The sequence below is a fragment of the Sciurus vulgaris genome, assembly GCF_902686455.1.
Source record: "Sciurus vulgaris genome assembly, chromosome: 17".
Taxonomy (NCBI): Eukaryota; Metazoa; Chordata; class Mammalia; order Rodentia; family Sciuridae; genus Sciurus; species Sciurus vulgaris.
Window position 1 is genome coordinate 44,888,488 of NC_136478.1, and position 24,534 is coordinate 44,913,021.

The window sequence follows — 24,534 nt, forward strand, 5'->3', positions numbered from 1 at the left end:
GCCATGCAAATAACTCAGACTTCTGCAAGGGAACACCGGTCTCAAGGTGGAGACATACTTCCTATGGACATTATACAACTGGCTGACTGCTGCAAATGACAATTTGGCTCTCTCTGACTCAATGACTATACACACAGTGAAATTCTGGGGTTGCAGAGAACTGCTTTTCCACCATACTTCGGTGGAGGGTTTCCTTGAGACTGTGATGAACACAAAGGACATGAGAGCAGACATCAAATGGAACAGAGATCCTTAAGGACAGTTACCCCAGCACTGTGTTAAAGAGCTCAAATATTGACTTTTCAGTTACAAGAGCTAATTCTTTTACTTTAAAAAATTCTCCTTTTATTAATAACATAACTCCAGGTTACTATAGCATATTTACTTTGAAAGTTTTTTGACATTTTGATTCTGTTAAAATAACCCTTAGTTTAAAATATAAATATATGTATTGTTGCAAAAAAAAAAAAAACATTTTCTCACTATACTCTCTTAGTTGATAGTTTTATTAGTTTGTTTTAATTTATATTTGATTTTTATTCTTTAAAAAGTTAAAAACTTTAAAAAGCACACATGAGTCAATAAATATTTATTTTCTTTACCCTCATTTGTTTGCTTTATTGAATCCTAAATTACCTCTAACATCAACATGATCCTGAAATGGATTTGGATTGGAGGGTTAACCTTTTTCCATGTCTCATCTATGAATTTTCTCCATTTGAAGGGTAGAAGAAAGGAGAATTACCTTTAGCTGGGAACACATCCAAGGTGTCATGAAGGAAGCTGAGTTTGTACTGTGCTTGGGTTTCCAAACCTGTGAAGGAATAAGGACTTCCCAGAGGAGGAAAGAGAAGAGAGACAAATGTGATAGAATCTGGTGCATCCCTACAGCCCATTGGGACAGAAATACAACACACAGGGAGTGTGGAGAAGAAGCTGAGGGTGGTTTGGGAGGGATCGTTGGAAGAGGTCAAAGGTTTGCCAGCTGGCCTAGAGAAGTATTATGCAAGGAAATTTCAATCATCAAAGATTTTGTAAGAAAAAAGTCAAGATTTCTCAGTTAGTTCTTAGATAATCCTGTTAATCCTGTTAATTAAGGAAATAATTAGGAAAGATGGGGATGGAAAGTAATGTAGACTCTTCTAGTAGGTCAGGTGAGAAGTGTACACAATGTAAATACAGTAAGAGCTTCAGAGAAGGGATAAAGCTCTGACACCCACCTTGGAAATCAGGATAGGTTCCTCGTTCCACTTGTTTGAACATTAACACCTGAGTAATGGTGAGGCAAGCTGTTGTAGTCACCCTTTTCCCTGCTGTGATTAAAAGTTCCTACAAGAACTTTGTAGAGGAGGAAAAGTTTATTTAGGGGCTCCCAGGTTCAGAGGTCTAGTCTATAGACAGCTGCTTCCATGTCCCAGGGCTGCAGGTGAGGCAGATCATCATGGCACAAGAGTATGGCAGAAGGAAGCAGCTCACATTGATGACCAGGAAGCAGACGCTCCTTTCTCCAGATACCAAATATATACCCATGGCACACCCCCAATGACCCCCCTCCTCCATCAGACCCTGCCCACTCTCAGTTAGCTCTCAGCCAGGGATTCGCTGCTTGAATTAAGTTTCTTATCACCCCATCACGTCTGCTGTGAACCTTCTTTTATTGTCTCACACATGCTTTTGGGGAATACCTCATATCCAAACCACAACACAAGCATAGAAAACAAATTTTCTTTTTTTTTTTTTTTTAATGGAAGAGAACAGAGGTGGCAGATGTATCCAGAGGGAAATAGGAGACCACAGCTGGGTGCCCATGCAGGTGGTGTGTCCTACATTTTTATAGATCCCAGGTTTCCTCTCCTTCCCCACCTTCCTTTTCTTCCCTGTGTACAGGATGATGTCAGGAAGGAGCAGCCCAGGGCGCGATCATTTGTGTTGGAAAGTGCAGATCTGGGAGGTGTGAGCAAGTGGGTCAGTGGGAATTGCAACTGGAGCAGCCCATTTCTTATTCTTTTATAACCCTCCTCGTCTTTCCCACCTGATCATTTTCTCTCTGTCTTATTTTCCTGTCTCTTTCCCCCTCTGAGTAAGGGCGGCCTCAGTTCTGAAAGGTGAAATGGGCAAGGACTGCTCTGGCTGCTTCAGGCTGAGATAGGGTGACATGGGACAAGCACTTTGGTTTCCCTCTTAGAAATGTCGTGGGTGTGTTGATGAGTCTGAGGGGTGAGTCTAGTTTGGAGAAAACAGGTTAAGTCACCTGGGAGGAAGGTGCTATACAAGAAAAAAAGAAAACAGGAGTTCTGGAATGAGGTTAATACAACAATAAATGTCCCAGCATCTGAACATGTCAATGAACATGATGATGATGATGATGATGATGATGATGATGATGATGATGATGATAATGATGTTGATGATGGTGGTGATGATGGTGATGATGATGATGGTGATGATGGTAGAGACCAGCATATTTTTCACCAGGAGATGCCGGATGACCAAGAGCTAAGAAGTTGTTACCATGACAAGGCCTGTGAGGACATTGCCTCTAATGGGAATGGGAATCTTTAAGGATATTAGTTACATTGCCAGAGTTGTCAGGAATGTAACTGCAGCATTTAGTTTGTATAATGTCCCAGATGCTCCCATAAGTTGTACTTAAGATATCTAATGCCACCTGAATTTTGTAAAATACCTTCTTATTGGCATAACCTCTGTGTTTATTTAATAGAGATCCCTTTATTTCTGGCACTTAGGGTGGGTAATCATATTAGCAAAGACAGATCAAGCGTGCCTCTGTAGGAGGGTAGGAAATTTAGAGGTCTTGAGTTCCCTACTGTCATGTATATCTAAGAGGAACAAACAGATTTGAAAATTAAGTTTAAAGAAGGTTTATGTGAGAAGTAGTGGAATACACATGGCAGCCTCTCCCAGAGGCAGTTTCCAATTTAATTCACCAAGGGATCTGAGTTTACTCTTCTGTCAACCCCAGGTTCTTTTTCTATCTAGAAACTTAGTAGGTGTATTGCACAACTGGTCAGATTATCTGCTTTAGAAAACAACTAGAAGAACACAGACAAAATGTACCAGTAGCAAGATTGCAAAGGCAGAATCAGCCTGAATTCACAATCCTCTCTTTGGGAGACACACCTTGATAAACAATGATCTTTGCATAACTCCCTTGACCTTTAGGCCACTGTCTCAGATTTTAAACCAATGTACAATTTGGAAACTGCTTGTTGATGGGAAAATTAATTAGAAGCTGTACAGTGGTTCCAAGGCTAATTACAAACATGAATTTCCATGTGACCCTAAGGAATTCCGCTTTCTTGCAGCAGCAGTTTCCTATTTGTCCTAAGGGAACCTTAGGGCCTATACTCAGTACAAGAGCATGTGTGCTCCCCAGGAGCAGGAATGAGGTGCAAGTGGAAGGCGGCCTCCAGCAGCAGCTTCACACCGATTTCATGAAGGGATCCTGTTGATTTAAGCATTGCTTCAACCCAGGTTCACTCTCTGCCCAGGGGCTTCGTGGGTATAGGACACAGCAGAGCTAACAGAGGTGAAATGATGCGAGTAGAAAGGTTCCACAAACAGGATCAAATGAATTCTCAACTATTATTGGGAGTTATCTCTTGATAATACATAATTTTCCGTTTGATTCAGCTCTTTTGCCAGTGTGACCAAAAGACCTGACAAGAACAATCTAAGGAGGAACATTTTATTTGTGGGCTTATAAAACACAAGAGGTGTCAGTCCATTGACAGTCAGCTCCATTCCTTGGGGCCTGAGAGGAGGGAGAACATCATGGCAGATGTGTGTGGTGGAGAAAAGTGCCCCAGGACAGGGCTCAATTCACAAAATAGACTCCCCAAAGTCTACCCCAATGACCTTCCTCCTCCAGCCACACCCTACCTTGCCTAAACTCCCATTCATTCATCCCTACCATGGTGTTAATTCACTGATCGGGTTAAGGCCCTCATGACCCATTCATTTCACCTCTCAACCTTCTTGCATTGTCTCACACGAGCTTTTGGGGGACAACTAACATCTAAGCCATAACACTCCCAAATCTCACTTGTGCCCTTCACTCCAAGGTCATAATTTTAATGCCCATGTGCAATTTGGAAACTGCTTTTGTAGGAGATAGGAAATGGTACAGAGTAAATCCTAAGATTCACGGGAAGGAAATGAGTTTTAAAATTCACAAATTCTCTGCAGTCTCAACAAAAGGGCCAGAAAGAAGTCAAGCTTTTTAAGTGGTAATAAAAATTCAGGCAGGTGATGAGAGAAAATCTTTTGTTTTGGTCATCTTCATCTCAGGAGTTTGATCAACAATGATTGTCTGCATATCACTTCAAAAACAGCATAAGAAACTAAAGACCTAAGGCTGTGTTTCATATACTATGCTCATGAATATTTAGCACATGTGAGTCATTAGAATATAATTAGAATAAACACACTACAAGAAAGAGGAGTGTGAGTGGTACACAGGATGGAGTAGAGGATGCCATTACAAAACTAGGGACCAAGTCCACCAATGGAGTAGACTCATCATGTGACCTGTCTCACCATTTCACCCCTTCCATCTCTATGGAAACTGTTACACATGGTGCTTCCCCAAGCCTTGTGTAAACAGGAGACAAAGGCATACCCAGACCATAAGTAGTCACGGATAAATGTGAAGGAATGTGATCAGGCCTTCTCATTCTCCTTTTGTCATTCCACATGTAAATACTGAACCTTGATCATTTCTTCCACTTGTGTAGCCAAACCACTTTTTGTCATATAATCCCACCCAGAGTGCTTTATTTATTCTTTAAATCATAGTATTGCTCATCCATTTGATAGAAAATGTGGCTGTTGTATGCTTTCAAAGCCCTCCCCACATCTTCTTTTTCCCTTCTAGACAAGGCCAAGGAAAGTATTTCATAAAATACCTACAAATCTGCAAATAACTTGTAAGACACTATGATGAACATCTTATATAATTCTAAGCTAAAATACAGGAAGGTTGGAAACAACAGAGCATCAGTCTGATACATGGAAAGAAATGTAGTCCAGAATCACCACTATATGAGGAACTCCAAACTCGGGGTATGTTGTATTTACAGTGATGGAGTTAGTTATGGGTGATATTTCAGACAGAAAAATAATTTGAGAATTCTGTTGAAGCAACATGAATCTGGCATGAGCTAGAAATAAAGCAGAAGTCTTAACTCTTTAGAGTCTATTTTTCATATGTAACTAGGATTCAGTAAAAATGGCATTTGTTTGTGCTATAAATTTTTCTTGTGAACTTGGGAGTTTATCTTGGGACAGAATTTCTTAGGAGCTGAGCAAGGACTCAAGCAACAAGCAACCGAGTTCAAAGGCAGTTCAGTCACAAGGTATGAGCAGTGAACCACAGCAGAAAGAAAACAGACCATGGTTTCAGATTATTTTATTTTACTGATACCATCTTTTGGTGTTGGGAGAATCAGTGAGCTTGGCAGGGCTTTTCTTCATATATTCCATATGATGATTGAGGATAAAATATCTCTTCTCAGAGTTTCTTTTGAGGGAATAGGGAATCATACACTATTTCCAGGAAGCACCCGGCACAAAATAAGTCCTCCACAACTAGTAAGAAATCATCATCATCATTAGAGGAGTAAATGGAGAATTCAGGGACCTGGGACCTGGACAAACCAGCTGTCTCTTCTGCACTGTGTTCCCCTGGTTGTCCTCCATCAGCTTTAACCTCGCTTGTGTCCCTTCCTCCTTACTGGTCAGAACTGTGTTCACTGTTTTATCCTGATTTCAAACCACAGGCTATTGGGTCTTTTCTTACTATAGAATCGATTATGCAGATTTGTGGCCATGTTCTTGTCATAGGAAAGCATAAAAGCTTTTTTAATACATCTTACACTCTTTGTTAACTCTTCTAAACCAAAACAAAATTTAAAAATCAGATAAAAGAATGTCAGATGAAAGCATGAATTAATGAGTGCAGGAAAAACACAGCAAGGAAAAAGTAGGTAATATGAGAAGACCTCAAGAGGTAGAGGTAAAATAAAAAGCAAAAGCACAATTCATTTTAGAGAATGAAGAAATTAACAAATACATACATGAAAAAGGTAGAGAAAGGAGCTTATCCATACCATCCATAAAATAAGTACCACTAGAAAAATAGAAGGGCATTTTCCATTTTGTAACACAAGGGGATAATGAGAGCATAGAAATGGAGAGTCGTCTGGAATGAAGAGAAAGTTCTCTTGCAAAAGGCTGTGTGTGTGTTTTGCAGGCCTTCAGTAGAGACTTTTGGCCAGTGAAGTGATATTCCAGCTGGATATTCCAGGGGTGCTGCTGCCTCACCAAGCAGCCGAGCTATCATGTGTGATGATGGCTGGCTGGTGCCTCTTCAGCCCATGCTCACCTGGGTAAGGTCCTCTTACTTCATCCTTCAAAACCATCCAGGGCTCTTGGCCTTTTTCTAATAAGAGCACATCTGGCTGATAAATGCACAGCCCTGCCCAGAAGTCAAAATATTAAAACATGATCACATGAATAAAATTTCAGTCTGGAACCTTGGTTGTTAAGGAAGAGAAACCGTGACAGGGCAAGAAAAAGGCACCCAAGATTCCTGAAGGATGGAGAAGTTGGGTCACCGAGGATGATGTGGGCTGCCAGTAAAACACAAACCAGGGCTGGGCTTGTGGCTCAGGGGCAGAGCACTAGCCTAGTACATGTGAGGCATTGAGTTCCATCCTCTGCACCACATAAAATAAATAAATGAAATAAAATTATATGTCTATCTATGACTCAAAGATTGTTTTAAAAAGAAATACCTCTAGATATTTAAAGACAATCCAAAAGTTGAGAGTAACAGCAAGCAGGAATTCCTAAGTTCAAATTGTGATGCTCACCAGGGAGATGAGGTGGCTCTGGCTCTCCAGCACCAGGGCTGTATGAATCCCTCTGTCCCTGGTCCAGGCTCTCCCACTCCCGAGAGGAATCCACGGCCGCATTCCTGAGCATCAGCAAGTGCTGAAGCACACACACATGTGAGGGATGAAATCTGAGGAGGCATTTTCGATGGAAAAGGTACAAAAGGGCACTCCAGGGAAGTGGTCATCAGGGAACGAGAAAGCTGAGCTGGCAGCCTGAGGGATGGGAGGAAATGTGTTAGGAAGTGTGACTGAAGCCGAGTGCTTTCAGGCTCTCCACACTCCTCGGGCTCAGTCACCACATCCTGTGACCTTCCTGTAACACAAGGCACTAGGATGGCAGCCCAGAGTGTTTCACATCACAGCAGTCCTTTGTGAGGTCACTGAGAGGCTGCAGCAGGCTGCAGTGACTCCCTCCAGATTTATAACATGGAAAAGTTGGGGTTTTTGTGGGCTGTTCATTTTCCTTGTGTTTTGTGTAAGCTACTTTCAGTTAATTCCATCAGTTTGAATGGAAAGAATGCTTCGTGGGCGTGCTCCCTGGCTGCTATTTTCTTGGACAAAGTGTAGGTCCTTCAGCCATGGAACAGCTAACAATCGGCACCTTTTGTTGATATTAATGTCTCTCTGATTTCCTGGCAAGATCTCAGATCTCTTTGAATTCTGTGTCCCACCATACCTCTGACTAAGAGCATCAGAAAGTGTCACATACTGACATGAATACCAACCAATGCTTTAGATGATATGGGGCTGGAGTTGTGGCTCGGTGGTAGAGCGCTTGCCTGGCATGTGTGAGGCCCTGGGTTCGATACTCAGCATCACATATAAATAAGTGAAATAAAAGACAACTAAAAAAAATTTTTTTTAAAGAGGAGCGGATGTGGCTCAGTGGTTAAGCACCTCTGTGTTCAATTCCAATACCCAAAAAAAAAAAATCTTGTTGAAATTTTGTCAAATTTTGCAACTCTATGCATACACATTTGTGATTTTATTTTCCTGATATGTTTACTCTTTTATTACTATGAAATGCCCCTTGTATCTAATAATATTCTTCAACTCAACATCTATTTTGTCTTTTGATTACCATAATCAATTCATCTTTCCCCATTGTATTTCCCATATATGTATTTGTGTATTATATCTTTTTTCATCCTTTTACCTTTCGTCTGTTTGCATCTTTGGTATTTAAAATATTCATTCTGAGTGGAGAAAAAGGAATACTTTTACAATGTTGATGGCACTGGAAATTAGTACAACCAGCAGGGAAATCATAGTCTTTTGAATCTCCAAAAGACTAGGCATGGAACCACCATATGACCCAGCTCTACCACTCCTTAGTATTTATCCTAAAGAGTGAAAGTCACCATACTATAGTGACACATGCACACACCTGTTTATACCAGCAGAGTTCTCACTAGTCAAACTATGGAACCAGTCTGGGTATTTGTCAGTGAATGAATGGATAAAGAAAATTAGTATATACACATAGTGGAGTTTTATTCAGTCATAAGGAAAAATGAAATCATGTCATTTTTTAGGAACATGGATGGAACTAAAGATTATTATGTTAAATGAAATAAGACAAACTCAGAAGGCCAAGCGTTGCATGTTTTCGCTCATGTGGAAGCTAGGGAGGAAAGAGGAAAAGAAAGTGGGGGGCTGGGATCTCAAGAAAATCAAACGGAGATCATTGGAGGAAAGGGATGGCAGGTGGCCGGGAGTGCTGGGGAGTTACATTGGCCAAATTATATTCTTATATTGTGTGCATGTACGAATATACAACAACAAATCCCATCATTGTATGCAACTCTAATGCACCAATAAAAAAGTGTGGAATGAAAAAATATTGGGCTTAACTTTCCTTAACATTGAACTTTGGAAGAAAATTGACTTTGTGTGTGCACACTGTATCAATCGTTAAGGAATTATACATTGATTCCTATTTATTTTCATTATTACTGTTGTATTGTAGAGTTAGTATACAATATTGTCAAATGCCTTTTGAGGACTCAGGAAGTTCATTGTAATGTTTAGTTAAAATATATGTTAATTTTCTCAAATAAAATATTCATCTTGGGCTGGGGGTGTAGCTGCTATATATGAGGCCTGGGTTCAATCCCCAGCACTGCACAAAAGGTAAAAAATAAAAAAATATTTATCCTTTTTCCTCTGACCCCTGGCAACCACTCCAAAATTTTGCCTTTTCTGGAATGTCATATCATTGGAATCATCCAGTAGGTAGCCTTTCCAGATTGGCTTCTTCCACTTAGTAATGTGTATTTAGTTCCTTCTAACCAGCTTTTGATGATCTATTCCTATATCCTGTTGTATTTTGTGTTAACTCCATTGCTAAAATTAATTTTAATTCCTTTATTGACATTTTAGTTATATCTGCATTTTGGCAGGGGTACTATGGATTGAACTCAGGGTCACTCGACCACTGAGCCACATCCCCAGCCCTATTTTGTATTGTATTTAGAGAAAAAGTCTCACTGAGTTGCTTAGGACCTCACTTTTGTTGAGGCTGGCTTTGAACTCTCGATCCTCCTGCCTCAGCCTCCCAAGCTGCTGGGATTACAGGTATGCTACACTGCACCCAGCTTTATCTTCATTTTTAATGGTTACTTGAACATTGAAGTATGCAGTCTTTAACTTACCAAGGTTTACTTAAGGTTAATATTAAGTTATTTAAGATAAAATGCACCAATCTTGCAACATTTTAGTTTTCTTTATGATTCTCCCCCCCCTCCCCCAATCTTTGGTCTAGATGCCATGTATGAGATAAATGAAATTCAAACAGTTTCCTGGTTTTTTTTTTTTAATGTATATCTTTTTAGTTGTCCATGGACCTTTATTTAATTTAGTTATTTATATGTGGTACTGAGAATTGAACCCAGGGCCTCATACATGCCAGTCAAGTGCTCTGTCACTGAGCCACAACCCCAGCCCAGCTTCCTGTTTTTGTAGAGTATGAGCTAAGATTTTTTTAGATTGCTTGTTTTTTGTTTGTTTTGTTTTGTTTGGCTGTACTGGTACTGAACCAAGGCCACACATGATTAGCAAGTACTCTTATCACTGAGCTGCATGCCCAGACCTTAAGAATAGTTTTTATGTTTAAAATGTTTGGAAAAATTCAAAAAACTATTCACACATATGAAAATTCCATAAAATTCTAATTTCAGCATCTATAAGTAAGTTTTACTGAAACAAAAATATTTTCAAAATGGAGTGTGGTGGCACATGCCTGTAATCTCAGCTACTCTGCGGGCTGAAACTGAAGGATTCCAAGTTCAAGGTCAGCCTCAACAACTTAGCAAAACCCTGTCTCAAAATCAAAAAATAAATAAGTAAATAAAAAGGGCTAGGTATATAATTCAGTAGAATGTTCCTGGGTTTAATCCCCAGTACAAGAAAGGAAGGAAGGGAGGGAGGGAGGGAGGGGAGGAAGGAAGGGAGGGAGGGAGGAAGGAAGGAAGGAAGGAAGGAAGGAAGGAAGGAAGGAAGGAAGGAAGGAAGGAAGGAAGGGAGGAAAGGGAAGAAGGAAAGGCAAGAAAGGGAAGAAGGGAAAGAAGGGAAGAAGGGGGATGAGGAGGGAGGGAAAGGAAACACAATATTGTATGTGGCTGTTTTCATGCCAAAATAGTAGAAAAGGGTCACCAAGCACCACTTGAAGCAGTCATGCCAATTCTATCTGTGTTGGATTACTTTGAAATTGACCTCCAGATCTTTGGGATTCTGTTTTCCATATCCCTAATACTACCTCTTGCTTTGTTAACCCTAAGCCCACTTCAATCCAATAAAGCTTCAGTTTTCTTTTGCTTGATTTGTGAGCAGATTGTGGAATACCACCAGTCACAAAAGCAGAAATCTTAAACTATCACTAGGTACACTTCTGATTTTCAAGATTCTTTTGGTTTTGGTTTTGGTTTTCTGTCTGCTTTTTGCTAAGCCCTCTGTGATGTCTCCAACACATCCATCATATAACTGTTAGCCAGGGAATTTAGCAGAGTTTACACTCAGTTATTGAGTCTCATCCTTTCTATAGTTCTCTCACTTTCAGAATTAAGTTTCCACCTCATTCACCAGCCCTGAATTCTGATCTGTCATGATTGGGGAAGTGATGCTTTTCTGCCTGGAGGGCTACAGGGTCTTAGGCATTCTCAAAAAAGTCATAAAATTAATTTCCAGTACTTTGTTTTAGTTGTTTATTACATATTTTGAACAGATTTTATAACTACTGTCTGAGAAAATGTTCCTGAGCAGTTTACTCTTTTATTGCTGGATATTGAAAATCCGACTATGCACCTTAGAACCATTTTCTTCCTGCATAAAACATTCATTTAAAAACAAATTTTTAAGTTGTCAATGGACCTTTGTTTTATGTATTTATATGTGGTGCTGAGAATCGAACACAGTGCCTCAACACATGCAAGGCAAATGCTGTACCACTGAGCCGTAACTCCAGGCCCAAAACATTCATTTAAAAAAAGTTTTTTATTTGTCGATGGACACAATACCTTTATTTTGCTAACTTAGTTTCTCATGTGGTGCTGGGGATCAAACCCAGTGCCTCATGTGAGCTAGGCAAGCACTCTACCACTGCGCCACAACCCCAGCCCAAAACATTCATTGTTAAGGTGAAGAAGTTTACCTTAGTGAAACCTGAGAAATTAGTTCTGCCTTTGTGATATACTTCTATGCTGTACTTGGAACACATTGGAGATTTGTGTTCACAAATACTTTCTTTTTAAAAAAATATTTTGTTAGCGCATTATACTTTAACATAATAGGGTTCATTTTGACATATTCATAAATCCATATGAGTATATGCATTTATAGTTTGTGAAGTTCAGTTACTTTCTTGTCTGAGGCTCTACTTTCTCTTCAGCAGCAACAATGTTTTCTTTGTTTTGGTCTCCTAATAAACCAATACAGGTTTGGGATATAAACCGCCTTCACAGTAATTGTTTTTACAAGGTTTTTACAAGGCATTTAGAAGTTCAGAGGGTTTTGTTTCCCTAGAAGGAAAATCACAAAACAGGAAAAATTACACTCTTTTTAACAAGTTTTCCTGTGAATAACACAAAAAAGCAGGACCGAGTAGGCCTCAATATTTCGTTAATCTGTTGTGATCACAATTTCAATGCAGTACAGGAATCGGTGTCATTCAAAGATGTGACTGTGGACTTCTGTAGGAGGAGTGGCAGCACCTAGATTCTGCTCAGAAGACTCTATACACGGACATGATGTTAGAAAACTATTGCCACCTCATCTCCGTGGGTAGAAAAACTCTTTGAAAATGTTATGAGCATATATTTCACCTCAAAGTACGTAAAGTGTATAATTTTGAATTTCAAGAGAAAGAGGTGATGAATTTGGTTCATTGAAAGGGTGACTGTGTCTCCCTTGCCTGTTGCAAGGTTCTCAGTTTACTGTTACATGAATGAGAACCTTAATTTGCAATATTGAACATACATCTTTATCTATCAAAGGCACTGAAGCCCAACCAACCTAAGTCTTCTTTTCCCTTATCAGGACGTGACATGACCAAACCTGATGTGATCCTCAAATTAGAACGAGGAGAAGAGCCCTGGACCTCATTTGCAGGACATGCCTGCTTAGGTAAGTCATTGTTATAAGCAGATGAAAAGTGGAAAGTAAATTTTAAAGGAATCAGGTGTTGGGTGTACTTTTGGAATGTCTTAGGAGTATCTTTCTAAAGACTCCTAACTTTCAAAATGACCTTTGTGTCCATAAAACTTAAAACCAGATTTCTGAGCTGGGCCCAGCACTGCATTCCTATGATCCCAGCTGTGTGGGAGCCTGAGGCAGGAGAATCACTTGAGCCCAGGAGTTTGAGGCTGGCCCAGGCAACATAGTAAGACTGACCTCAGAAAAAACAATCAACGGGGCTCGGGTTGTGGTTCAGTGATAGCGCACTCTCCGACTTCACGCCTAAGACCCTGGGTTTGATCCTCAGCATCACATAAAAATAAAATAAAGGTATTCTGTCCACCCACAGCTAAGAATATATACATATAAAACCCTGAAGACTACAAATATATTTTTAAGAAAACCAAAGAAACAACCAAAACCAAAAAACAAACTTCTATCATTCTTTCAAAATAGTTTTTTTCTAGTATGTTTGATAATACTCCTTAAAGTGTACTGTGAGTTTTTTCTTTTTGCTTTTTTCATTTCTGTCTCTCCAGCATTTTGTCCTTTCCATTGTGATAGATCTCTTTCAGGCATTCTTAAATCTGTTGTTTAAGAGGGGTATGGTGGTGCACACCTGTAATCCCAGTGAGTTTGGGAGGCTGAGGCAAGAGGATTGCAAGTTCAAGGCCAGCCTCAGAAACTTAGCAAGGCCCCAAGCAACTTAGCAAGACTCTCTTAAAATAAAAAGGGCTGGACATGTGGCTCACTGATTAAGGACCCCTAGGTTCAATCTCCAGTACCTAAATAAATAAGTAAATCTATCCTTTAAGAAGAGAAAATTCTCAGCAAGTAGTCTTACTTGACTGTTGTTTTTTTCCTTCATAATACGTCAGGGTTGTTTCCTGCACTAAGCTTTAGTTCCCATTCTCACTACAAATCTGTTACCTTTAAAACTCACTTGGCTTCTGCTTAGACTTTCCTTACTTACAGTTGTTCTCCATTAAATCTCTGTGGTTCATTTTATGTGGCTGATCATCATTCCTAAAATCAACCCTTGGTTTGGGTAAACAACACTAACTCATTCTTATCCTGATTTCTTGAGTGATTATTTTAGAACTTAGTCTCTTTTCTTCACCAGTATGTCCATACTTCCTAACAGTGCCTAACGCATAAAAGTCACACATGTTTAAAAGAATAAATATATACTGTTTCACTGTACTCTTAGTTTTCATTCTCTAACTTATCTTCAAGGGATCTGCCTTTAAATCATGCCAACTCCTCCATTCTCAGAACTTCAGCTGTTCATTTTCTGTAGCTGGCTCTGGCGTCAGCTACTCAAATGTTCTCCCACCTCCACTCCAGTCCCTCTAAAGTACTGTAGTCTGTCCTCTCACCTGTTTTGTTACAGCATGTCAGAAATGAAAATTATCGACTTCTCAGCTCTGAAATTCTTTTCTATTATTTCTTAGTTATTTTACTCTTGCCATCATATCAGCCTGAGTCTTCTCTCTGTCATTTCTTCTGGATCTGTTCACAATTGTTATCAGCCTGTGAAATACATTAACTTTCTGTTATACTCTTCGTTTCTCACTGATATGCAAAATGAAAATTCATATGTCATCTCTTCATTACTTTCAAGTACAGTTTGCCTTTGTTATAACTTTTGTCCCACTTCAATTTATGTTATTACTTTCCTAACAAGATATGCCATTGCTTATTGAAATAGGAAGTTCTCTTCTTTGACTACCTCAATAAGCCTTCATCTAGTCTTTTCAACTTTTCTCTCATACAGAATTTTTTTTTTTTTTTTTTTTTTTTTTTTTTGGTGGTGCAAGGGATTGAACCCAGGGCCTTGTGCATGCAAGGCAAGCACTCTACCAACTGAGCTATGTCCCCAGCCAGAATTCTTACTCATCTTTATAAAGTGCATGGATAAAAAATCAGTTTCCAGCCAGGCACACTGCTGCTGCCTGTAATCCCAGCAACTCAGGAGGCTGAGGCAGAAGGATTGCAAGTTCAAAGCCAGCCTCAGTAACTTAGTGAGGCCCTAAGCAACTTAGACCCTGCCTCAAAATAAAAAATAAAAAGGGCTGTGGATGTGGCTCAGGGATTGAGTGCCCCTGGGTTCAAACCCTGGCAAAGACACACACGCGCGTGCGGGCGCGCGCACACACACACACACACACACACACACACACAAATGTTTCCATTTGACTTAGGCTCTAAGGTTTTTCCATAAATGGAGAATTTATCATCACATGGGTACTTTTATTGATGTTTTTATTGATGTATTCCCTTCCATATGCTATATTCCTTTTCCATGAACTATTCCTTCATTACTTCACATCAGATCTACCTTCCTCTCATCTGAATTCCTGTGCTGCCTACTCTTTAGAACACACACACACAATTCCTGAATACAATCATATAATTTGAAGTCTGAATGTATATAATTTATGCTTAGGGATTCTTTTCTTCCAAATAAAAGACCTTCTGTTTAATCTTTGCTGAATTATATAACATGTTAGGTGTTCAGTAGTTATTTCATTAATTGCCTATATTAAAGTATAGGTGATCTGTCTCCTGCAAAAATAATCCTCTTAATATTTTTCCTGAATAAATATTTCTACAAATACTTTCTTATCCATTTTGCTTAACGTATAATGCCCTTTATACACTTACTTCATTGTCTGTGAATCTATTTTTCTATCAATCCCTTTTTCCACTATTCTCTCTTTTTCTTGTCACTGAAATTTTCTTTCTGTTCAAAGACTAGAACTCAGCAAAAGTCTTTCAGTTACTTTAACAAGGCCTGCTAAAGAATGTTCTGGATGGAGGGATCAAAGAACTTAGAGACAATGGAGAGGGAACACAGGGTCTTCTAAGCAGGAAGGACCCTGCGTTTCTCAGCTCCTCTTGAACGAGAGAATTTGGAGATTTTTAAAAAGCTTTTATTTATTGAGTGCTTTCCAACTACTGGACATTACTCTAAGCCTTATATGTGCAAGTTTAGATCATATGAAACTTGTAAAGCAAAACACCACAAGTCGACGTAATCTTGTAGAGTCAAACCGAGACATCTCTTCATTTCCTGCAAGTCCGTGAGATAGTTGGTAATGTCCCCATTTTACAGAGAAAAAAACGAAATTTGAAGAGATTGAGTGACTGTGCCTCAGCCATGTAGAGAGAGAGGCAGGAAAGGATTCAGATCCAAGTCTCTCTGGCTTCACAATTTGTGCGTGAAGTTGGCGTGACGTGGTGCTCATACTAAGCAAGTTGATTTTTGACAGGCGCTCAGGATGATTCCTTACACCCAGTGACAGTTATGTAAACAAGGTTATGTGAAAATGACCTAGAAAAGCTCATCATTCCGTCGCTGACTATGCACTCTATCTTGCTCATTTATTCAACATAAATCCTCCGTGTTGGACGACATTTAGGATTTGCCAGCAAGTCTGCCCATGTCCCGCGTCTCCATAGACCACCCAGGGACCCAGAAGCCCTCTGAGCATCCTCCAAAGCTCACAGTCCATGGCTTCCTGTGCAAGGAACTGCCCTCAAGGCTGGTCAGCTCTGGGTCTATGTAAGATGTGGACACCTTCACACTGCAGGACTACAGAAAGGTGAAGACGGAATGTTCCAGGAGAACCCATGGTCCCATGTGCTCTCAGGGCAGAGCCAGCTGGTGGCCTTGGCCCACTCAGAAGGCCCTGGGCCTTGGCTGGTGTGTCGTGAGGTGGGCACTGGTCCTGGGCCACACTGGCGCTGGGCCACCCCCTTTCCTTCCTGCTCTTCCAGCCCAGTTCCTCTCTGGCTCTGAGTTTCCAAGTTGACTGGCTGGGTCACTCACTTGTTCTTTCACGGTGACTCCAGAGGCTTCCCCTTGCAACCAGGGGCCACTGCCCATGTACCACCACCTTGGGGATGCCATCCTGCTGCCAGTGTTGTCTTGTAGCAATGGCACGGCCCAGGTGTATCACGCCATCTCTCTGTATCTGCTTCTACTTTGCTTCACCACCTCATGTCCATTCATACTCTCTGTCTCTTACCAGGGGCCTCAAGATTCTTGCTCCCCACTCTATCCCCATGGCATAGAAAAGCCCCAAAGTAGGAGCTCAGTGCCCGTTTGCTGACAGAAAAGTGCAAAGTGTGCTTGTCCATCTCCCGGAAGATCTGGGAAGGGGTGGAGTGAGCAGAGCCCCTTCCTGAAGCCATGCGATGCCCTTTTGTGAGTCACTGCCTGGGAAGAGGCCCAGAGAGGGCAGAGACGAGGCAGGACCTTAAGTCTCAAACACAGCACAGTTCTGTGGGGATGGCCCGGGAGACACACAGCTCCTCCCAAGCCACCTGTCCCCAGCAGGGGAGCCCACCACCTGGCAGCCTTCTGTCACCATACATCTGGCACACTCTACTGTGCTGCTGGGCACAGGGGACACCCTTGAAACATAGCTAGTGCAGACAGGAACCAAATTTAATTGGTTGAAGTTTAAATTATTTAAATTTAAGTATCCCCATGAGGCTAGGGGCCACCATGTTGGACAGTGTGGCCATGACCAGCCTGTTAAAGCAAATCAGAACCAGGGCACAGTGGTCCAAAACCCAGACCTGAAGCCAGGCCACCGGTCTCCAGTTCCAACTGTGGATCTAAGTGGATTCCCTTGCTGCTCTGTGCCTCAGTTTCCTCATCTGCTGAATGGGGGCATGGCAGTCCTCAGCCAATGGAGTCAGGGAGGACATACCTAGCTGGTATATACAGAGCATGTAGGAGGGCACACTGGACACGGCAGATGTGAGCTCCATTCTGAACTGAGTTGTAGGGATGGTGACGATGGCTCCCCTGTTGACTTTTCATGAAGTTTCCAAACCTGTGAGCCCAGGAGTCTGGGCATGAGGGAGCATCTATGGAGAAGGCCCCAAGGGGTTTGTGACCACAGACCAGCTGCTGATGTGGGATCCATTTACCTGGCAGATCTGTTCCCACTAGCTCCCCAGGGGTCACCTCACCTTGGGCACCTGGAGCAGGAGAGCCTGAGCAGGGCCTGGCTGTGTGTCCACCAGTTCCCGTCCAGGGCTGGCTTGAAGCACAGGTGGGGGGTGGGGGGTACTCCAGCCTCCCCCATCATCAAATGGCTGTAGGTGCTCTGAGGTGCTGTGTTTGATTTTGTAAGCCAGGCCCTGGGGACTTGGAGTCCAAGGGCAGGTGCTTCCTCTCCTTGACACCTCCCCCTGCTGCTCCTCACCTGGTGGCCCTTCTTCCTGGGAGCAGACAAGGGCAGTGAGTAGGAATCAGGTCCCCTGCCTGGCATGGGGCCGCCCTGCATCTGCCTCTAGCCTGGGCCTCCTTCTCTGGAAGGGGCCACTCCTCAGGTGCTGATCCAGCTCCGATGTCAGGGCAGCCCCCAGGGGCTGACTTGCCCTAGGATGCCCTGGTTGTGGTGTCAGAGGTCAGAGGGCACAGCATGGGACTTAAACCTGTTCTAGGCTCTCAGGTCTGCGACATCTGCAGTGTGAGTTAAAAGGCCAGCAGGGCAGTGTCCAGTCACAGATCACATCAGAAGCCCCCCTCCCAACTGCACAGTTCTGAGTTTGTCACTGAAGTGACGTAGTGACTGTGGTTTCTGAGGGTTTCAATGTACCTTCACCATTTTAAATAAAAGCAGCTGGCTTGGGGGAAGGAAAAGAGTTGTTTTACTACCGAAAACCCCAAAGTTCTTGTCCCAGAAAATCAGTGACCCCTGTAGTGGGGCATTTGGGATGCAGGGTCACACTGGGTGGGAAAATGAGATCAGCATCTGTTACCAAGAAAGCCTGGGGGAGGGACACCAATTGGTAGCAACTAGAGGTGGACCAGATAGGTAGGAGCCCGGATCCCCCGGGCGTATGTACATGTCCTCGCTGGAGGCAAGCCTGTCACCCCGCGGCTGGCTATCAGCCACACCCATCATGACCTGGCCCGCAGTCTGGAGGTGTTCCAGCCACAGACAACTCCGCTGACCCTCAGCTGTGAGTGGGTTGGGGAGCGCATGCTTCTTCCAGCTGTCTGGAGCACTGCAAACCCACGGCCTGCGGGGACTAGGGGAGCCCAGGGTGGCCGGCCCTAAGGAGCGCCTTCACCCAAGGGCCAGAGGGGATCCTGGCTCACGGGGCCAGATCTTCTGGGTTTATCAAGAGCAGTGGGCTATCTGGGTTTATGGGGTCATTTCTTCGTAAACACTGTGGGCCACCACAAGCCCGTGGCAGTTGAGGACTCCCAGAAGCAAGATGCCCATGGCTTCTCTCTACTCATGGACCACACCCCTCTCCTCCTGTGAAGGGACGGCCTTGGTGCTGGGCAAATGCAGACCTGGGGTCCCTCACTGGCTGTGAGGTGGGCCCCTGGATTGACGGCCTCGCACCTCACACGGCTCGTGCTCCTGCCCGGAACACCCCATCAAGGCAAGCAGCATGTCAGGTCAGGAGACTCGTTTGCTGGCAAGTGGTGAATGTGTGTTCAAGACGAGTCGCCCCATGTGACCACGGCGTGACCCTCAGTGGCCGATTCCCACAGACCTGGCTCCCCAGCAGGTCCCTCTCAGCAGGAGGGTCCTGGGTTGACTTGCCAGGAGGTACCACCCGTTCATGCTCTGGGTACAGTGTCTATCCAACCCTAAGGGGTGATGACTGTGACCCCAAACCAGTTCTCACCTGGGGTGCTGGTGCAGGCTCACCTGGGGCGGGGGCTCCCTGGGGCGGGGCCTCGAAGCCGGGCCTCTGCTCTTCGCGATGCTCAGTCTTGTGAGACCTGGTCCTTCCAGAAGAGCACTTCCATGAAGCCCCTGACCGGACAGGCCTCTCCCCTCTCACTCTCTCAGCCTGGCTACCACTCATTTCATGCTTAGGCCTGGGAAAAACAGAAGCAAGTTAGAGATGGTCCCTGTGGTCACGACCCCATTCAAGCATTTTCTTGTACAGGGTTTGTCATGGCTGCCTGTCGGAAGATGACCAGGTTGATCAGCACACAGGTCTCCTCAGGAGAAAGCAGCCAGTTGCCCGTTTTTATAACCTGACAGTTTTCTTCTAGAAAGCTTGTAACCTGAAACTTCAGAAGCTGGGAGATGCAGCCCTGGAAGGGTCCACTTGCCCTGGAACAAGTCGCTGAGCTCCCTGGGCAGTCACCTCTGCAGAGCTGGATCGGGCTCCAGAACCAGGCTCAGGGAGTGCTTGGTGAGCAGGTAAGCCTGGTGCCCATTTCCACAGCACAGGCCAAGCCCAGTCCAGATGCAAATCCCAGCCGGTGCTGCCAGAGCCGCCGCAGCTGGGGTCAGACCCAGGGCATCCCTGGGGTTGGGAGCAGTGCCATGATCACCGAGGGGTGACCTACTCTCCGCCCTGAGCCCCTGGGCCAGGGTCACTTTCTAGCAAGTAGATTCCCACCTGCTCAGAAAGCACCCTGGCTTGTGTTTTGCTGTTGATTCTTTGGGTTTCCCAGGTGGTTAAGAGCAGCTGGTGTTTTAAGCCCCGGCTCAGCGAGGCTGACTGTTAACACTCTTAACGGAAGCTGGTGACACTGTGCTCTTCATGGAGGGTGGACCAGCTCCCACCTGCGACATCATCATCTCACTCTCTCACCACCCCAGACTGAACTCTTCTGACGGCATCTCCCATGGAGGGGTCATCTGGACCTGGAACAAGTACAGGCTGCAGAGTCTGGCTCTCCAGTCAGGCAGTCCTTTCAACGGCTCCTGGTGTGACAAGGGCACAGGGAGCAAGATTCCCAGGAACCTGGCCCTCCATGCTGTGTGCTTTTCACAGGACAAACAAATGATTGCTCTAGGTCGGCAGAGACCTCCCTGGTGGGCCTGCCTGCCCCCATGACCAAAGCAGCCCCCTGCAGGGAGCGTGGGCAAGCTGTGTGGCTTAACTCTACCTAATCATTTTTTCTTTTGACATCCTCTTCCTTGAAGTCCCCATTCCTACCTATTAGTAGCCTTTACAGACAGTGGGAAATGGTGACAGAGGGAGCGTCTTTTACCATTTAGTGGGAGGATTCTATAAGGAACATGGAATTCTTTCTTTTTCTCCTTTTCACTGTAGGATTTATTGGTACATATTTGTATATGAACTCAATAGAAGAGTATAATTTGGTCACTTTCATTCCCCAGTATCTCCCTTGCCCTCCCCTCCCGCCTTGCCCTGGTGCCTGTCCTCTCCTCTACTGACTCCCTTTCATTTTCATAAGACCCACCTGGCCGCCTTTTGTTCCCCTATTTTTCTCTTTCGTTTCCACATATAAGAGAAAACTTATGACCCTTGACTTTCTGAGTCTGGCTTGTTTCACTTTGTTCTCCAGTTAGATCCATTTACCAACAAACATTCATTTTTTCTTTATGGCTGAGTAAAATTATATTGTTTTGATTTGCATTTCCTTAATTGCTAAGATGCTGAACACTTTTTCACACATTTTTGACCATTTGTATTTCTTCTTTTGAGAAGTGTCTGTTTAATTCTTTTGCTCGCTTATCGATGGTGTGATTTTTGGATGGTGTTAAATTTTTTGAGTTTTTTAAATATATATTCTAGACATTAATCTTCTCTCAGAAGAGTAGATAGCAAAGATTTTCTCCCATTATATAGGTTTTCTCTTTACATTCTTCATTGTTTCCCTTGCTGTTCAGAAGCTTTGTAATTCAATGCTATCCAATTTATTAATCTTGGCATCATTCCCTGAGTTTTAGGGGTCCTATTGAGAAAGTCATTGCCTGCATCTAAAAGCTGGAGTGTTGACCTACATTTTCTTCTAGGAGTTGCATAGCTTCTGGTCCCATTCCTAGGTCTTTGATCCCTTTTGTGTTGACCTGTCTGCAGGGTGAGAGATAGGGATGTAATGTCATCCTTCTACATATGCATATCCAATTCCCCCGTACCATTTGTTAGAAGGCTGTCGTTTCTACAGGATATGTTTTGGGCAACTTTGTCAAGGATCAGATGATTGTTTCCATGTGGGTTTTTCTGTGTCGTGTATTGGGTTCCATTGGGCTGACTCTGTTTTTATGTCAGTACCATGCAGTTTTTGTTACTTAGTTCTGTAGCACAATTTAAAGTCAGATAAAAGATAAGCATTGTTGTTTTGGCTTAGAATTACTTTGGCTATTCTGGGTCTTTTATTCCTCCAAGCAAATTTTAAGACTATTTTTACCAGTTTTGTGAAAAATGTCATGGGTGTTTTGATGGGCATTGCATCGATTCTGTATGTTGTTTTTGGTAGACTGTCTATTTCAACAATATTAATTCTGCCTATCCATGATCATGGGAGGTCTTTCCATATTCCAGTGTCTTCTTCAATGTCTTTCTTCTGTGCTCTGTAGTTTCCTTTGTAGAGGTCTTTTGCCTCCCGATTAAATTTATTCCTACAAATTTCTTTTTTTTTAATACTTTCCTTCCTCTGTTTTTTAAATTTTTGCCACGTCCCTGTGTGCTGTGGTGAGATGTCAGCTGTCCAGTTCATTCTTTGCACACCAACAGGCAGGGGGGTGAGTCAGAATTCTCCATTTTTAAGAATCAACACCCTCCAGTGCCGCAGAATCACGCACACACCATTCTACCCTCCTCTTCCTGCTCATCACAGGCAGGCATTTTGGACAATTGTGTGGAGGAGGAGGAAGAAGGAGAGGAGAAGTGGAGGATGAGGCAACGGGGACCAAGGCTTCTCAGGGCCCTGTTCCCACTCCCTTCTACTGAGGCCTGGACTGAAGCTCTGGCAAGCACGTGGAGAGTGTTTCCACAGGCCACACTGGAGTCCATGTTTGGGCTCTGTCTGCACCAGAAGTCCCCAGTTCTTATTTACACATGTCACCTCTTGTCCAAATGGGGACCAATTGAGAGTGAAAGGAGACAATAAAAATAATTATTAGATATTTGCTGATGAACAACTGGCCTCGGCCTCACCGTCCAGCCCAGCTGGGATGTGTGGTCCTCCTACAGATACCCAATGGAGGGCGCAGCTGACCTCTACCAATTTTTCACCAAAGGGTAAATGAGAAAAATAAGGAAAATGTAAATATGTTGTCAGATTGTCAGTGGTTCTTCCCTGGGATAGTCAGTCGTCCATCTGATTATGTTCTTCCCTCTGGGTGGGTTAAAATGTTCTTTGAAAAACAAAGAGAGTGGTCATGGGGGTAGAGGATAGGGTTGTGTTGTTTCTGTTTATTTGCTTGTTATTTTTCTAAGTACTTAGTGGACACAATTGAGGTTGACAAGCTTCTGTCGAACCCACTCACCCACCCACCCCTTTTTTAAAGGCCCTGACCCCTGAGTCCCTCAAATCTGGGATTACTTATCTGGACCTTGTCAGTGGACTGGGAAGGGGTCACCTGCCCCTCACTAGAGACCCCACGCTGCTCCCTTCCTTCAGCCCTTCTTCTGGAAGAGTCGCCCCCTCTTCCAGTTGCACTGGATTTTTGTTTGTTAAGCATTAGGGGCAAATGGATGAAATTGGGTTTTCATTCATCTTTAGCTGCACCAGCCTAGACTGAATCTCTGAAAAGTGGCCCCTCCCCCTCAGCCCTTCTGCCCTCCCCCTCCCCAGCAGGGGCAGCTCCTCCAGGGCACAGACACTGGATTTGTCCTGAGCCACCTAGTCTGCGGCCCCAGGGAGCCCCAGGGAGATGCTACCTCAGACCCCTGCGGGTGGTTGCTCCTGGTCACTGCAGGGAGCTCATTTCCAACACCACTGAGCCCCCCTGCCTCTGCTCTGTCTCTGCAGCACCCTTCTGAAGTCAGGGAGCCAGAGTGGTGAGGTGGCGGCGGGGTCAACGTGACAGCACTTTTTCGAGGATCAAAGTCCTTTATGACCCAAAAGATCTAGGGCTCTCAGATTATAATTAGGGTTTAATTAGGGACTTGTCAATCAACATATCCTTGCCTGGGTTTGGGCAGATGGCTCTTGCTTTGGCGCTTTCCCACCTCAGACAGTCTCTTCCTCTCCTCTGGAGGGCCGAGCTGCATTCCGTCTGCTCCAGCAGGGTAAAAGGATGTGCCTTTCCAGGCAGGTGGGGGCAGCGCGATGCACCCAGACCCGGTTCAGCCTTTAGGGTGACCAGTCAGAGGGCAAAGGGCATTTCTGGAGGAAATGCTGCCACACAAAGATCAGGTGGCAGGAATGGCCAGGCTGTGTGCATGGCACCTACGAGACCACAGTGTGCTCCGTGGCGCACAGTACTGGCAGGGGTCACGGTCCCCTCAGTGCAGCTATGTTCCAGAACAGTCTGATTCTCTTTGCATTTGAGTCACGGTCATTTCCTTCCTGTATCTGAATGAGTCGGCATGGGGCAACGAGGCTTCCTTTAGTGTTTTCCACAACTTAGGTGAGGTTGCACTATGGAAAAGAAATGGCCTAACTGCCAGAAGCATTCGGAAATCTTTGTAGCTGTCAATTGTTTTGTTACATTGGTTATGATCACAAAAAAATGTTATATTGGTCATGACAAAAAAATGAAATCATCACCACCACCTCCACCATCCCAACCTTTACTATCACCAGCACCACCACTATCACCACCACCACCATCACCACCACTTCCACTATCACCACTACCATCACCATCAGCATTGCTGCACCATAACAATCAGGAAATCATCTGACTTTCCCAGCATCTCAGGTTAAGGCCTATTATTACTCCAATTTTGCAGACAGGGAAGAAACTGAGGCACAAGAGAGTAAGTTGTCCCAGGTCCCACATCTTGTATACACTAAGTCTTTAACCTAAACTCCATGGCCCATGCCCTTAGCCACAGAAGTTCCTGTACCAGTCTCTGCACATGGGGTGGCTCAATTTGGGCTAGGCCATCACATGCTGTCCATCAGCCCCCAGGATAATGTGGAGAGAGGAGCGGTGATGGGTGTGGAAGTAGGTTGTTGCCCGGGGATTAGAAGCCAGAGTCTCAGTGGCCATGTCGCCCCTCTGCCTGCAATCTGGGAAGA

At 43.8% G+C, this 24,534-nt stretch overlaps 3 long non-coding RNA genes across 4 annotated transcripts in view; 2 read left to right on the plus strand and 1 right to left on the minus strand.

Moving 5' to 3' along the window:
• LOC306648651 overlaps nucleotides 1-15,295 on the minus strand; it is a 74,733-nt gene extending 59,438 nt beyond the window's left edge. The window contains exons 1-3 of one of the 2 annotated variants that reach the window (XR_013760442.1): nucleotides 13,970-15,295; nucleotides 6,897-7,133; nucleotides 5,165-5,183 (exon numbers count right to left, since the gene is read on the minus strand). This is a non-coding gene — a long non-coding RNA (uncharacterized lncRNA). Of the gene's footprint in view, nucleotides 1-5,164; nucleotides 5,184-6,896; nucleotides 7,134-13,969 lie in introns of those variants that run through there. The other variant, XR_013760441.1, reaches the window with a different exon arrangement.
• LOC306648647 overlaps nucleotides 1-24,534 on the plus strand; it is a 392,598-nt gene that overhangs the window by 367,103 nt on the left and 961 nt on the right. The gene's annotated exons all lie outside the window — the stretch shown is intronic.
• Nucleotides 12,084-12,801, plus strand: LOC306648653. The gene is made up of 2 exons (XR_013760446.1): nucleotides 12,084-12,197; nucleotides 12,453-12,801. It is a non-coding gene; the product is annotated as an uncharacterized lncRNA (long non-coding RNA).